This window comes from Cryptotermes secundus, unplaced genomic scaffold (genome assembly GCF_002891405.2).
Source record: "Cryptotermes secundus unplaced genomic scaffold, Csec_1.0 scaffold180, whole genome shotgun sequence".
Taxonomy (NCBI): Eukaryota; Metazoa; Arthropoda; class Insecta; order Blattodea; family Kalotermitidae; genus Cryptotermes; species Cryptotermes secundus.
The window spans coordinates 2699395-2713954 of NW_019718619.1; the positions used below are offsets into that span (position 1 = coordinate 2699395).

Here is a 14560-nt window from a genome sequence, read left to right on the forward strand (position 1 = left end):
AATTAAGGCAGTCCAAAGAATTTCGACATCACTTTTAATACAAATATAAATTTGTATAGCTGTAGCGTCCTATGGACATTTTAATAATTTTAATAATCATAGTATCGAAATACATTTTAAGTGAATGACATATTCTTAATGCCTTTTATATTGTTGTATTATTGACGGATACTCTAGCAAAAAGGATGATACCTCAATACAACGGGATGTTAAAATATAATATTCTTTTCTCAAATTGCCTTTATATAAAAACACCAAAGATATTCCTTTTTTTTTCTGTACGCGGTTACGAATTTAAAAATGTAATAATTTTTCTGCATGTTACGCACACCATTTTTTGATCAATCTTTGGAAAAATAGGGACAAAACAAATGTCTTGTAAGCGGCTTCCGGAGAACCGTGAATTGGTCCAGAACGGCTGATAATCACAACTACAAAAAAGAAAAATGCATAATATGGATCCATATTAGGGCAACAAATTTCAAGTAACTTAGTTTATGATTTATAGAATTTGCCTGATGATGACCTAAGTAAAGGTCGAAACATGTATCATACACCTGCTTATAATAAAAGAGTAAGAAATACTACAACATCTATTTTGGCTCCACCTTGAAAACATCCCTTTGTTGTGTTGACGGTCCAATTCACATAATTAGCTACTGGATCATTGCAACATTAAGATGCACAAAGACATGTCCTTATTTCGTAGTACATTTCTGTGCAAACTGATATGACCTAGGTGTAGATGGGAGAATAATAATAAACTGGATCTTACAGAAAAGATTTGGAGTATGTGCACTGCTATACATCTGACTTAGAATATGGTACAATAACAGGTTCATGGGGAAGAGGTAATCACATTCGGTTCCATAGAAAGCAAAAAAATTCTTCATTATCTGCGTGATTAGCTACTCAAGGACTCAAGGAAGTCGGTTAAGTCAGTTTGTTTGTAACCTAGAACAGGATATATTGACGGCTCTGTCAAAATCACGCGACTTTATGTTTCCTCTTCTCTGGTAACATAAATACAATAAAAACTAGTCCCTCCTCCAAGAAGACTCTGGCCCTATTTGAACATAGAAACGACACAACAGTGCTTACGAAAAGTTTGTCTCCTGAGATAAAACGCGGTGTAATCCGTTGAAAATCGACCGACGTTTCGGAGGAACATGTAACCTCTATTCTCAGTATCGATGAACAAGCGAAACAAGAAATCAACATGAAGCAGGTAGCATGCTCTGTCGTTCCTTGCTTGGCTCATTCTTTGACTCTGAAGATGGATGTGACATATTCCTCCGTGACGTCTGTTGACTTTCAAGGGACTACAGGCACTATATCCAGGAGACGGAATTCTCATAAATAGGCATTGCTATAGGAAATCAAAAAATGCGGAAAAGGCGAACTGAAGTCTCGTGATGACGGAACAGGTATCGCAGACTATAGCATGGGATGGGGAAGGATTAATTAAAAAATATCTGTGTTAGAATCGTGTCAAATTTAAAAATAAGCTTATTTATATCCGGCACGAAATATCCTTTTTGTGTGCAGAAAAATACCAGCATGATACTGAGCATAAACTAGTGTGTTCCAACAACCAGTCAGAGAGGCTCGTAAAAAATAACTCAGTGAAGAATTCATTATATCACGAAATGTACTGAAATTAAATTCGTGTATTATGAGGAGCTATTTTCGGTCTATTCTGTATACACAAGTACGAGGCAGCTTTAATTTCATCAATGTTAAGCAAACGTAGAACAAAACAAAGGAAGCAGAATTAACATTCCCTTAGATAAAATTTCTGCAAGACCAAGAGATATCTGTGAATGGAAAAATATATAGTTACAGACGCTAGATTGCTGTAGGCACAGCGATATGGAGAACTGGATGTAAGGCTCCGTGCATTCTTAAACATCGATACTAAGACTGGTCAGCTTCACGCCCCGACCGCTTTATGCTGGATGAAAAGACCTTAGTACCAGCTCGTTAGGGAACTGGATGGCTTCCAGCAGATCTTAATTAGTCAGAGAAAAGAAACATTGCTGCCCCTGTAACAAATCGAACCCAGGTCTTTCAGCTCATAGCCTGATTACTGACTCAGGTACCCTGACTCATTCGAGGTCTTAGAAGGAACTGGAATGATCCACACGAAGGTTCTTTTTTATGTCTCCCTTTATGATAGATCTGTATTTGCTTCCGCTAAGTGCGAATGTACTGATTCTGTGTAGACTCCTTGTTGACTTTCAGTCTATAGGTTTTTGGTTCATAAACGTGTATTATTCCGTTAGGATAATTTATGAATCAGATTCGAAACAAACTGATGGACCAGCCTGTAGAAGGAGGGTCTCATATCTTGTAAAAGGAAAAGGAGGTAAAGCTATCCCTGCAACAGGCCGTGAAGGCCCATAGGGTTGTGACACGTTGAGGCTCCCACATTTTTCTAGACAACTGGCTCGCAGATGGCGGTGAGGTTGTCAGCCTTACGGGCCCGTCGCCCTTTAGCCCCAAGAAGATTCCTGGTACTCATTTCTGTTAGAGGCTGAGTCGACCCCAGGACCATAGTGCGGCTGGAAGGATTAGGTCAATTGAAAAATTCATTGAGCACATCAGGACTTGAACCCGCGACCTTCCAGCTTGTAGTGTAGTGCCTCAACCAACTACGCTGTCGTGTGCCCACTCTCATATTCTGTAGCTTTCTGTTTTCAGGAATATTATGAAACAGGAGAGATGGTTCTTTATGTAGACGCAAAAATGATTTGGAAATTGCGTGCTCCGTGCAACGTGACATGGCATTGTTATCTTTTCTTTTACGTTGCAGGTATAAGAAGATGGCGTGCAGCGAAACAAGTCGAGACAACACGCTAAACCAGGCAGGCTGCGTAGCCAGGCCGACAGTCAGCGCACAAGTTTTGGGCAACATGCCGAGAGGGATGTGTAAGAATGCAGACAGGAAGGAAGGGAGGAGGGTTCAATTCTACGGGTCCTTATTTTATTTTAACTTATGTAAAGCTTTGAAATCTCTTCTCCATACTGTCCACACGGGCTATGAGGCCCACCCAGCCTCCTATACAATGGAATCAGGTGCTTTTTCCCCTGGGATAAGGTGGCCGGGGAGGGAAGTTCACCACTCAATTCACTTTAGAGCCAATTCAAGAAATGGTGGAGCTACACCTCCTCTTCCCCAACGGTTTTCATTACGTGGTGTTTATTAATTAAAAACTTTATCTTTACCTTTCTTCCTCCTATATAGGCTTCTATCCTATTTCAAGGCTAGTGATAGATGGATAAAGATTATCAACAGAATGATAATATGAAAGAAAAACCAACTTATTTTGCGAAACCTCCAAATCCATTTCATCTACCACAAATTCTATGTGACCATCATTCGTTTCGAAACCCGATATCCTCTGTTTAAAGTACGATATTTCTATTTGCACCCATGAGCTTTCGTTTCGATATATTGCAGACAGTTAAATATCCAACGACCTTTTGCTGAATGTTCTATACATACACATACATGCAGCCTACACACGAGGCAACATGGAACACGAAACAAACATCATACAAGCAAGACCATTCATTTGATGATGAAGATTATCCTAACACACGAGCCTACATAATCCTACGTTTCTCTTAACTTGACAGTCTAAACTTTTAATCTCGTATAGGTCCTCTATACATGGTCAAGTGATATATATTAGAATTATTTTTGTCATTACTTTTCTTTGTAAACTGTTATGCACGAGTAGCACAAAAAATATAATATATTATACTTTGTTCAAGGTTTAAAATATTGGAATGCAGTAGCAAACAACATTAATCATACTTGATATCCTACATCCTACGAAAAGAATTGTACGAAATATGTTTTGGATGTTTAACTTATATGCTGTAAGATTTCATTAATATGGTTGGACACAGAATTTTAAATAAATAAATACACATATCCTCATGAAACTAATTTCCATGAGTTGCATGTCATTCTGGTTTCATTTCTGTTGTAGTAATCACTCACATCACCAAATTCACGTTTTAAAAACCACGATTCGAATTACAGTTAAAAGAAAATCCACTAACACGAACCATGTGAAGGCGCTAATAAATCGATCCAACTTCTGAAAGTATCTAATTAAACCCTGGGGAACATCACTGAGAAACAACACTTCAGAGTAGTTACTATAGGATTCTGACGATGGTGTAAAACACACTGATATATTGGGTTTTTGGACTTTATCCATCGTCCTGGTTTTTAAGATAACAAATAAAAACACGACGTTTCGGAAATTGGATCTGTTTCCGTCCTCAGGTGAAGGAAAAGGAAACACCTATTCTGTTAGGTCCGTTAGAAAGAGCTAGCCTCAATCACTGGACGATGGATAAAGTCCAGAAACCCAATATATCAACACTTCAGAGGTTCATTATGGAAGTCACTGGTGGCGCCCCTGCGTCTCCGTATCCACATACACAAAGGAATTAAAACTTGCAGCCACAGATACAAATGTGTCAGATGTGAACCGATAATGTTATCTCATAAACAATTTTATATGCATGCAGTATGATAAAGACGGGATAGCTCAGCTGGTATAGCGAAGGGCTACGGCTTGGATGGCCGGCATTCAATTCTCGGCAGTGGCAAGTTAATCTATGTTCCACAGCATCCCAACCGGTTCTGGGGCTACCTAGCCTTATATCCAACTGGTATCTGGGCTCTTTCTCCGGGGGCAAAGCGGCCGAGGCGTGAAGCTAACTAATTATTTCCATCTACGAGGTATCATTTGTGCCGAGGTCATAAATGGTGGAAATTTGCTTTCACTCCCCCATACTCCTTCGTGGAGTAGTAAAAAAAAGGCAAAACTCCCACTGTAGAAGGCCGTGTAGGCCCATAGGGTCGTGAGACGTCTAGACTCCCACATATTCTAGACAATCGCCTAACAGATGGCGGTGAGGTTGTCAGCCTTACGCGACGGCCGTTCTTTACAGCCCATCTAGATTCATGGAAATCATTTCTGTCAGAAGATGAGTCGACAACAGGTCCACAGTGGGGCTGCAAGGAGTAGGCCAATTGAAACATCCAATGACTTCATCGGGATTCAAACCCGCGGCCTTCCTGCTTGTAACTACGTTACAGTGTGCCTCTCCTTCATGGCGTGGTGCTTATTTAATTAAGCATAGGGCCAATTTTGCCTTATCCAGTATTTTAACAACAACGAACTCCCTTCAGGGTCATTTTAAAATTTACGTAAACTTTGTAACATAACAGATCTCATGAGAAAGATAAATTTTTCCGTTCAGTGTGGCTGGTTAATATTTTCTTATTTCAATTATTCACGCCCTTACATGTTTCGGCCTTCAGCGACCATCTTCAGAGGGACACCTTTACATCAATACAGTTAGAACTATTTAGCTTTTTCATAATATTAGTGTGACGGACCAAAATGAAACAAATAAAAAAATATGAGATCTCAATTTTTAAATATGAAGTCAAGTGATCTAAATCCTCGTGTAGAGGAAACTGAGGGGCAGGCAAATGGCTTCCACACGAGTCACAAAGTGACATACATGTCCAAGTGAAGACTTACACTGCTACAAGAGGGCCATATCACAAGACTGACAGGGTATTCACTTGGTGTATTAATATTCTTAAACTGTACCATAAGAATTCTGATATCATCGTCTCAATTACTCTCTGTTGTATCCATTTCTTCTTCTTCTCCTGTCTCGTCTCTGTTAAGCCGCCTGGACAACGCTAATAAATAACAAATTATAAGACGCAGGCATATATTGTGTAATAAATATGAATATTAATTGAAGATCATTGTGCGTTCTCAATACAGATGATATGATGTAAACTTATTACATGATTTACAGCTTAACTTGGGCAGTGGCTGGCGATAGAGGGCAGAGAATCTTAGCAACATGATTTATGACGACTGGTTCGAAACCCGCTCAACTTCTGTTTAAGTAGGACTATATTACCGCGTGATTTTTAACGTCTATTTTCTAGAACTTTTCCTTTTTATTTTCCGTCATTAATGTATACAAACACATTCTTTTTTTCTTCTTTTTAAAAAAGTTAATCTAAGATATTCGAGCCGAGAATAGGTAAAAATCCCTGAAAATGATCACAAACATTTCTGAATGGTGTAAATAAATATCTCTGGAACTGTAGTGTCTCCAGTAATATAGTAGTTATGTGACAACAGCACAAATTAAGTAATTTATTTGTTAGTATGCATTCATTTGTATAAATTTCAAGTGTTCGGAATTTCCGAATCTGGCACACATGTAACGTGCCAGAAGCTGTTAAGGATGCCTAAATTGACGTTCTATTTGTTACTTAGCTTTGTAAGTGCGGATCACAGTGGTCGCCCGCTATAAGGCATGAACTGTTTTCGCTCGCTCGAACAATGGAATCGTGGGTTCGAGACCCACTTGACGCGTGGATTTTAGTGTGCGTTTATTCTGAGTTTGTGTTGTCCTGCGCAGGTAGCGGCCTTGAGACGTCCTGATCCCCGTCCAAGGAGTCCTACCGACTGTGTATAGGATTAAGGGACTCAAAAAGCGGCAGAGGTCCAAAGGACTATAGAGCCATAGAGAGAGATATGGGGGGGGGGGGGAGAAATAAAAGTTTTGATATCGGGAGCAAAATTAATTTAAGGAAGAGCGATCCTTACTGATTCAGTAAGAAAGGTTCATTCTACTGTTATCCTTATATCCTTGTACTGAAGAAATCGTCTTTGCTGACAGTAAGAGAATTTCAGATTTGGAGTTCGAAAAATTGTCTATATTTAGGTCTCTGAGTGGATTCACAAATTTCCTATTAGGTGTGATTTTCTGGCATAAACCATCACCGGATTCAATACATAGCATTCCTTATACACGTATCAAAAACATAATATTTTATGTTCTTTGTGTCAGCGCCTATTCACTATTAGCTGTTATTACTGTACTTATTTGACTATTCTCAAAATTATTTTCATTTAATGAAGTTCTTTTTGCAAGAATTCCGAATGTTAATTGTCATTTAATTAGTTTGACATTTCCAGATATAAAGCTGTTGTTCATTTACACTAATAAAAATTAAAAGGTGTTAAATTCTCGATCGTCCTGCCTTGATGTCTCATACAGCCTGAAGCAAAGTGCGGCTCATATTCCGATCCTGCAAGTCAACGGAAGCTTAGGCCACTGTTTCCATGGACTTCTCTGTAGAAATATTCCAAGAAGTATGGAAATCGAGGAAGGCACGGATGATGGCACGTTTTGGAATGGTGGATAGACGCGTACATGACAAGAGGAAGAGAGAGGAATACGGCCCCCCTTGGTTTCAGTGCCAGGCCTATGTTGTATGTATGTATGCACATACATACAGGAAAGAGATTTATGGGTCTTGGTCCCCTGAAAAGCACGTCAAGCTTCAAGGAAAAGAAGAAGAAGAAGAGTATGGTAGGAGAGGTGGTCGAAGGGAAGAACTGAATAGTATCAGGAGCTTCTTTACATGGCTTCCACCTTTTGAGCGAACGAGAGAGGCTAGCACAAAGTGAAGTGCAGGGGCCTGTCAAGTCCGACGTCTAGGCAACCAACACTCGTTCAGGGACAGGGCTGTGCTGAGAGAGAGGGACAGATGCATACCAGCAGCCGAGTCATAGGCTGGCTTCCATGAAATATGGCAGACAGTTGCGACATCCTCGAATACTGAAAGGGGAAAAAAAAATATTTGCTTTGAAGCAATATGGGGCACGCGGTAGTGTAGTTGGTTAAGGCACTATGTTACAAGCCGGAAGGTCGCGGGTTCAAGTCCCGATGAGGTCAATGGATTTTTTCAATTGACCTAATCCTTCCAGCCGCACTATGGCCCTGGGGTCGACTCATCCTCTAATAGAAGTAAGTACCAGGAACATTCTTGGAATGTTCTTGGGGGTAAATGGCGGCCGGCGCGTAAGGCTGACAACCTTGCCGCAATCTATGAGCCGATTATCTAGAAAATGTTGGAACCTCAACATCTCACAAACCTATGGACCTCCACCGCCTGTTACATGCATACCTTTACTTTTTTACTTTACTTTGAATCAATAAGTTCACTTGACCTTGTTTCTACCTATATATTGCAACTCCTTGATGCACGGTATCCCTTAAGATGCTGATAGTTACATAGCTTTCCCAGAATTTTCCTCCTTTTAGAACGCAAAGTGGCCATCATATGTTTACACTGGAAGTGGATACACTGCACATCTCCAATAATAATTAATGCAGTTTCATTCATTTACCATATTCAGAGGTGTAGCCTCAATGGACCATGTCCTAAGCCAGTTAAATCCCTGTCTCTTTTTTGTGCTATTTTCCTAATACTTTAATAATATACTTTCATTTTCGATTAGTATTCGATTGAGGTTTCCCAACCCAAATTCTGTGCGTGTTTCTCATATCCCCCCACTTGTGCTAGGGGCCTGCATGTCGCTGTCATTTCATTCCCTTTGGTTTAACCGTCTTAATAATATTACACATCAACAATGCAAATTAGTAAGCTTCTCATTATGTAATTTCCTATATCCGTCCTTATTAGGTCCTAATATTCTCCATAATACTTCTTGTGTGTGTGGGGGGGGGGACGTGCATAATGAATGAGGCTTATCTTTCATGCTCTTATCTCCATCACAACATGGTTCTTGGCACAGGAGAAACATTTTATACACAGTCCTTACAATAAAATCGTTGCCTATAGGGGGCTTACAGGCATTCGATTATTATATTTGTGTTGAGCTTATCCTAATGCAATGGTGGACGATAATTTAATGGGAAGTTTCTTAACTTGTTCCGAAAATTTTGGTACCTTCCTCTTCTTCCCTCATTTTCCCCGTGTTCCAATCCCAATACTTTGATTTGTTTGTCCTCATTATTCTCCTCCTTCCATCCTCCCTCTCCTTTGCCTCAAGCTATTTAAGCAAAGAGGATAACGTCAGTGAAAAATATCGGCCATGCTTCGGACCATGCACTTTTAAGTTTCGCCCCAGGTTCGCGTGTTATTACTGCAGACACACACATACATAGGCTTTGTAATTACAGACCATGTGAAAATTTGTACATGTGTTGCCGAATGACGCATCGACACCATGTGACTATTAACGCCATCTGTCATGTACTGAGACAGCAAAGTAATTACGTCTTCTTTGAGCGCAAATAGGCATAGTTTAAACAGGCGTTTATAGGTTTATGTAGGATTAGTAACCTAGAGATTGCCGTCGAGCATTTCTACATAAGTAAACTAATCATCATATTATTTGTTTCATGTTCTCTAGAATTAAGTTTGGAATGTACCAATCTCGTTTGTATGTAGAAACGAAAGGCGAAGTTCCTGCTGTATTTCCGACTGGTGTTTGGAAACATCTCACATATGGAAGACGGAAATATATTTTAAAACATCACAGAGCAAGATATTGCAAGGAGCAGGGAGAAAATACAAAGAAACGACGTAAAGAAGATGAAATACACGAAGTGTAGAAAGAGAAAAATGCATAGTCATCCAAAGATGTAGGCGACAAGAATATATTATCCTTGCACTGTCGTTACGTCTAGCTTGGCCTCAATATTCTAGGCGAGTGTACCTTGGATCCCTGTGTGATTTCAGTTTTTCTCTGTTGTAACCATCAGAATGGTGTGAGCAGTCACTACTTGGTTTCATTTCTTTTTTTCTTCTTCCTCCTGGATTGGTCCAGGAGAAGTGATTAGGACAGGACTAACAAGAAACAGCAGAACGAGAAGACTGCTTACAGCTTTTAATGGATTCCCCTTGCCAATGGCCTTCTTGTACGATGTAACGTACAAGTCCACGTCGAAAAACCAACTGAAGAGTTCTGTTTCTCCTTTTGTACCATGGAAAACCTAGAGAGGAGAGCACGCATGCACACGCGCACACACATACACATACGAACCATCCAAAGTGCCCATTTAGTGATTTTGTTCCCCTTAATACGAAAGGTGCTTAAATAATAAAAAAACACATGAAAATATGGGACATAGAAACTCTTACGTAATGCTAGTAACTACTTGTAAATTCAATTAATGTTCTGCCATTATATTTCATAATGTACAATACCGGTCACGGTAGCCGAGCGGTTTAAGGCATGCACTGTCTTCGCTCGGTCGGAAGCCGGGATCGTGGGTTCAAATCCCACTCCGGGCATGAATGTTTAGTGTTTGTATGTGTGTTTTTAGAAGGAAACACATATGAATTATTCTTACTTACAATTACATTTAAGAAGCAGGAATAGCTCAGTCGCTTTGACAATGGAGTAGGGGCTGGAGAGCTGGGGTTTGATTTCCGGCAAGAAATTTTACTCTCCTCTACAGCGTCCATATCGACTCTTTTACTCACCCAGCTCTGTTTGGTTCTGCGTGTTTTGGGGACCCAAGCTGGGCGGATACATCACCAGAGAAAATGAAAGCTACGTATTGAACAAACATGATGCAAACACAGCGTTGGACACAATGGCATGACGTAATGAGACGTCTAGAACATCAAAAGGCAAGTAGAACAGACTCCCTAAACGCACCTTGTACATCTGATGGTGGCCATTTAGGGCGAAACATGTTGTGAAATAAAGCAGAAACCTACGGAATTTTGACTGAGTTGCACAAGGACAGTTAAGAATCAGAAAAGTACTGAAATTGTAACCTAATATATAATTTTATAGATTATCATATATCAAATATGAAACGGTATGAAATGCATGTAGTCGACCTCGGGGGCTAGCCGATGGTGGTTGGGCACCTTCACGCTGCGGGAACTTTAATCTGACGTTGGTCCCGTAGAGTTACGTGTAGACTGTACAATATATTCCCATAACTGAACGCGATGCCTCACACTGTCGCGAGTGGTGCATCCAGAAGTGCGACGAATGCGAGTTCCCTTTCGAATTATCCTGAATACAAGTCAGAGTTATATACAAATAGCCTGCAAAGTTTCAAACAGAATTCGCCACTTTCAAGAACAGAGAAACACCGGAACACACATTATGAGAGTACTGCAGGTCGGCTCTGTAATTCTTACCCATCATTAATTACTAAGCTGAGCAAATCAAGAAGTATGACGTGGACGAGACATGTAGAACGCATGGAAATGTGAGAAATGTTTAAAAGTAAATAAGATATGTATTCCTGGACTTAATTAAATAGGCACCAGACTACATGGAGATTAGCGATTAGCTTCACGCTCCTGCCGATTTGTCCCCATGGAGGGAGCCCCGGCTCCCATTGTTTACTAGGTTGGGTGTGCCCGAGGTCTCGTCTGGGCAAGAGAAAATGTTCTTGCTCCTACCAGGAATCGAACACCCGACTCCTCTGTGGTCCAGCCCATAGCCTAGTTTATATTCCGGCTTCTGTGAGAAATATGCATACAAAGTTTTATATTAAAACCTAAATGACAGAAACAGCTTGGTGAACTTATGTGTAGGTAAGAAAACAATATTAAAGTAGATCTTAAAGGGGTAAGTTGCGGACGTGTGTACTTAATTCAGCGGTACCAGAATACGGTCCAGTGGAGAGCTCTTTTTAACCCGGCAATGAAACTTCTGTTTATATAAAAAGAGAGAAATTTCTTGAACGTCCGAGCGATTGTCGCCTTTTCGAGAAAAATTAATTTCTTCAAGACACGTCAGTGTAAGAGTCTACAAATGAAAACAGCCAAGTTTTATTTCGTCATAAATATCACCTTCATTTTCTTTGCCATTTATCTCGGTGCACGCGAGTTGTATGAAATTCCTAAGCGGGAAAAAGGTTGTTTATAAAGTGCACTATCTGCAATAGGCGTCGAATTGTCCTAATGCCTAACGAAGTGTCAGGTGTGGGAAAGATTTGGAGAACACTGTACATTGAAATATTGACAAATGACATCCTTGCGCCGCACAGCAATGCAAATAAAGGCCGGTTAAGAATAGACAGCTGTGAGCGTGCCTGCACAAACACACGGCAGCTTGTTTCCGGGACGGCACGAGGTCGCCAAGTGGTTAATATTCCACAAAATACCCTGCTACATAAATAGGAGGAATTTCCGGTAAGATTTGTTGATCCATAACAATTCTACTTGGAGCATTTCAGGATTCTGTCTCGCATACTAACACACTTCCAGCTGCCTAACAACTCATTAGTTACTGTATGAAGCTGCCTTCCGACACTGAGTCCTATGAAGGTTGAATTTAATTCTACGTTCTCTTTAAGTGACAAGATTACTTTAGACGACTGATCGCTACATATTTCTACCTGAAGGCCTTATTAAAGTCACCTGAGTAACAGCGAATGGAGAAACCACGCAAAAAACAAACTCTATTTTAATGCGTATAGCTAGATAACGGCACGATATACAGCGACAAACACCTCCTTTAAGGGCACCCAGCAATAGCTCGTTGCTAGGCAACAGTCAGCATGCCAATGGACTGACGAAGTAGTTATCACGTGACTCGTTTTTTCTGTGGCCTTCTTATGCAATAATATGGCTGTGTTGTCCGTGCGTGGTATGTGTAGAAGCTATAAAACGACAGTTACAGATAAAACAATTTTCAGTTTTAAGTGACAATGTTGAGTTCTGGGTATAAGATCGCCATGGGAAGTTCGTAGAAGACTTGTGAAGACATAAAGTGTCATTGAGTCAGAGTGCTATAGTACCTCCGTTTTAATTGGAGTACCAGGCGAGGGCCATTGTGTCTGTAAATCAGCCATAGCGCTGTATTTAGTAAATGTGATTAAGAGAACTTGTAACCAAAATGCTAATAAATCCAATCATCCCACCTAGAACCCATCTCATCACCGTACACGTGACAGTAATGCTTCCTGTAATTGATCATCTACATATTTAAAATAAATTATTTTAAAGTTATTAATATAATAGTTTTCGACTTGTCAGCCATATTCAACGCCTATTTTGCTACTGAATTTAGAAACAATTATTTTCATAAGTTCAGATGGTTATTTACATGAATGTAATGCACAACAAATACGAGTATATCAATTCAATCAAAATATTATTGTAAACAGATGTAAATTATGAATAAAACAATACTAACTGCTTCTTAGTTACCGGAGACAATTAAGCTACGCATTTAAGGCCGCGCCATAACTCAAGCGGTTAGTCGCTGCCTTCCCACCGCGGTGGCCCTGGTTCGATCCCGTGTCTGGTCAAGTGGGATTTGTGGTGAACAAAGTGGCGCTGCGTCAGGTTTTCTCCGAGTACTTCGGTTTCCCCTGTCAATGTTCATTCCACCAATTGCTCCAAAATAACCCTCATCTATCATCTGGGGCTGGTACAATAGGCCAGAAGTGGCCGCGTACAAGGGACTTAGACCCACCTCACTAGCAAAAAATGAAAGCTACGCATTTACTGAAATTACCCCCATTAAAATTCTTTTTACAAGGAATGCCGTCTTCTGTGATGTGGCACCGTATGTATATTGTGTGAACCGACGTTTCGGAGGAACGTATCGCCTACTCTACCATGAAGATGGAGGAGATACGTTCATCCGAAATATCGGTTCACTAAGATTTACACGGCGCCACACCCCAGAATACGGCATTCTTCATAGGCACGGCTGTGAAATCCTACTTGCCTATTTATTTTTATTACGACGCCAGTGTTCCCTATATGGCGTCAGATGGACTGATGAACTGGGAACGATACTGAAGGAAGCGATCGTCGATTGAGAAACTAGCCGTCCATTTGTCTGGCGTGACCGAGGAAAACCAAGAAAGCTCTCAGATCCCGAATAATGTCCAGAGAGTTACGGCTAAACCAACACCTCCCCCCCCTCCCGATTTTACTCTTTCAGCCTATTAATCTCATGTACCCCCATATTCCCATTACATTAAAAATGTAAAGTTATTCCTGTAACAGGCCGTGAAGGTCCATAGGGTTGTGGGACGTCGAGGCTCCCACATTTTCTAGACATTCGGCTAATAGATGGCGGTAAGGTTGTCAGCCCTACGCACCGGTAGCCCTTTAACCCCCAGGAAGATTCCTTTTTTTTTTNTGTGTCGTGATGAGGGCTCCTCCAAAGAGAGATCCTCTAACCATCAAGTAGATCTGCGGGCCATAATTTCTTTAGCCTTCTTCGTTGTTGTTGTTCCAGTAGGGGCTGCAGTAATGTATTGCTATGGTGTCCTAGTTTATCGTGGTGTTTTATGCTTCTTTCTTGGATGACTTCTTTGATGAATGGTACATTGAGATCGTCATGTAGGGTCTGATTTGACACATACCAAGGTGCATATGTGATCATCCGCAGTACGGAAGATTCCTGGTACTCATTTCTGTTAGAGGCTGAGTCGACCACAGGGCCATAGTGCGGCTGGAAGGACTAGGTTAATTGAAACAAAATCCACCTCATCGGGACTCGAACCCGCTACCTTCCGCCTTGTAGCATAGTGCCTGAACCAGCTACGCTACGGCGTATGCATTACATTATCACAATTAAATAGAAGAAAAAGTTCAGAACATTGCAAATATAGCTTCATATTCACACACACAGAATGACAAATTAATTTGCAACAAATATCCGGGCCGTGTCGGTGGCCATCCTACTTT

At 40.6% G+C, this 14560-nt stretch overlaps 1 protein-coding gene across 6 annotated transcripts in view; it reads right to left on the minus strand.

Annotated features, from left to right (window-relative positions):
* The window catches only part of LOC111861791 (homeotic protein antennapedia), a 1040626-nt gene that overhangs the window by 326505 nt on the left and 699561 nt on the right, over positions 1-14560 (minus strand). For 2 of the 6 annotated variants that reach the window (XR_002842334.2, XR_002842325.2), the window contains exon 5: positions 6772-7689. The exons of the other annotated variants lie outside the window; for them this stretch is intronic. The gene's annotated coding sequence lies outside the window, so the exon portion shown is untranslated. Of the gene's footprint in view, positions 1-6771; positions 7690-14560 lie in introns of those variants that run through there. 6 annotated transcript variants of the gene reach the window in all.